The sequence below is a fragment of the Prionailurus viverrinus genome, chromosome C2 (genome assembly GCF_022837055.1).
Source record: "Prionailurus viverrinus isolate Anna chromosome C2, UM_Priviv_1.0, whole genome shotgun sequence".
Classification (NCBI taxonomy): Eukaryota; Metazoa; Chordata; class Mammalia; order Carnivora; family Felidae; genus Prionailurus; species Prionailurus viverrinus.
In genome coordinates, this window is record NC_062569.1 from 153001016 (window position 1) to 153003255 (window position 2240).

Genomic DNA, 2240 nt, shown 5'->3' on the forward strand with positions numbered 1-2240 from the left:
CCGTGAGCACGCAGGCGCACGCCGGCCAGTGGGCGGCAGAGGGAAGGTGAAGGCATCGCACAGAGGGTCAGTTGGTGCCAGGATGCTCTGCTCCCCTTCCAGAGCACCCCCTCCATCACGGAACTCGGCACACGAGGCCGGTTGCATTTGTCTGTCTCTGCCAGCCTGCACATTGCTCGACAGTTGGTTTGGTCCCATTTATCTGAAGGCTCTGAGAACCTGGCGCATGGGAGAGAGTGAATAAATGCTTTTTAAATTGTGTTGAAAGGAATTAAATTGAGTCTGCTTTGGTTTGGATTAAAATACACTGGAGCTAAAAAACAGCATAATGCAGTTCGTATGAGTTGTTCTCTCGCTAGATAAGTGATCGAGAGGGAGAGACAGAAAGATAGACGGGTAGATAAAGAGATAGATTTCATATGTATTTATGCGTAAACACACCCACACCCACACCCACACAGGTCTGAGTTCAGGCAGACCGATCTGGGTTCATTCCATCACTCAGTCAGGTCCAGGGTCCTGTTGATATATAACAATGTTCAACAGAGGATTCCAGATCATCATCAGGGAAAGAGAACCCCAGAGCCCGGAGCCTCACAGCCCAGTTCCAAAGCAAAAAAAAAAAAAAAAAAAAAAAAAAAAAAAGACAGAAAGGAAAAAAAAAAGCGTTCAGCTCTAAGGAGTGGTTTTCCTCTGCATATTGTTTCTGGGCCCACAGACGAATGCCAAATTGCTAACGAATACACAGACTTAGCTTTGCCATTTTCTCTTGGCAATTAAGACGAAAGTTGCATACCTTTCGTGATGTCCTCTCCCCAGAAGGAGCCGCTGCAGCTTTGCATTGCCCCCAGTAATGTCCCCCTTCGTGCCCCCCTCCCCCTGCGGCTGCTGAGGGGACCGAGCTCCCTTTCATGAGTCCCAACAGAGCCGTGTCAACCCCCTAACCCCGCTGCGGGCCACAGTGCCCAGACCAGACCACTTCTGGTGAACCTGCTGTCTGTTTCTATGGGGTCTATCACCAAAGTCGTAACATTCTTTCGCTACCAAAGTCACTGGGCTTTTTTTTTTTTAATCCTTGGAAATGATCCCAGTTTAAGGAGGAACGAAACGCAACATTTAGCCAAATACGACTTTTGAATAATTTAAATGAGAGCTACTTAAGTCTTCTGGAAACAACTCTCGCCCTGTGTTCTCTGATGTGAACAGAAAAAAAAAAAAAAATTACGCACCCATGTGCAGAATTTAAGCCCGTGCAGATGGTATGTTTTGCACCATGGACTGATGTTACTGCGTTGGCAGGAACGTTCTTACGACTGGCTCGGCAGAGGGTTTCCACGCCCGCAAGTTTGGCAACCCAGGCTTTGGGTTTTCGCTGAGCTATATAGTACGGTTAAGACCATCCTCATCAGATTTTCCTAGGTTTTTGTTGCTCCCCATTGCAAATAGATACATGGGAGACTGAGCCACAGTCAGGAACCAGGTGTCTCAGTGCTTCTGTGGCCAAGATGTCTTCCCGCTTCCAGAAGGATCTGTGATGGTCATCTGACATGTAAAGACAGAGTGGAGCACTGGGAAATTTTCTAAAGAAAAATAAAAGCTCAATCGAGCCACCGCAGAGCCATCTCCTTTCCCCCGGGGCCGCGAGCACGGCCCGGCCTGAAGACACACAGAACCAGAGGACTCGCTTTCTACGCACTGTGACGCTCTGGGTGGATATAAAGGAGCGATTATTACCAAGCCCTGTGGAAACGTCACTCAAATGGAGCCAGGGGGACAGAAGGGAGGCTGGAAGGGGGGCCCTGCCCCTCCATGTCAATTACGGGAAGGTTCCACAGTTGCAGACCCAACAGAAGAGTGTCTACAGGAGAGAGGCATCCACGGCGGGCCGGGCGGGGAAAGATGTGCGTCTCCTGTGTAAGCGATCGACCGCCCTTGCCGTTCGGCCAAGGGTAAAACCATCAGCACCAAGAACGCTTGCTTTTCTCCACCGGACTGAGTTCCAAACAACCCAACTCCCTCCCTCTTCTCTGTAAAAGAATATTTTTTTCCTTTGTTTGGCTTTTGCCATAGCTTGAATGTCGCAAATCGCAATTCTCTGTTATCCCCAAGTAAACTCATCTTTGCCGCTGAAATAACTGGCTGTTTTATTTTTTATTTATTTATTTATTTATTTTATTTTTTTTTTATTTAAAATTTTTTTTTCAACGTTTATTTATTTTGGGGACAGAGAGAGACAGAGC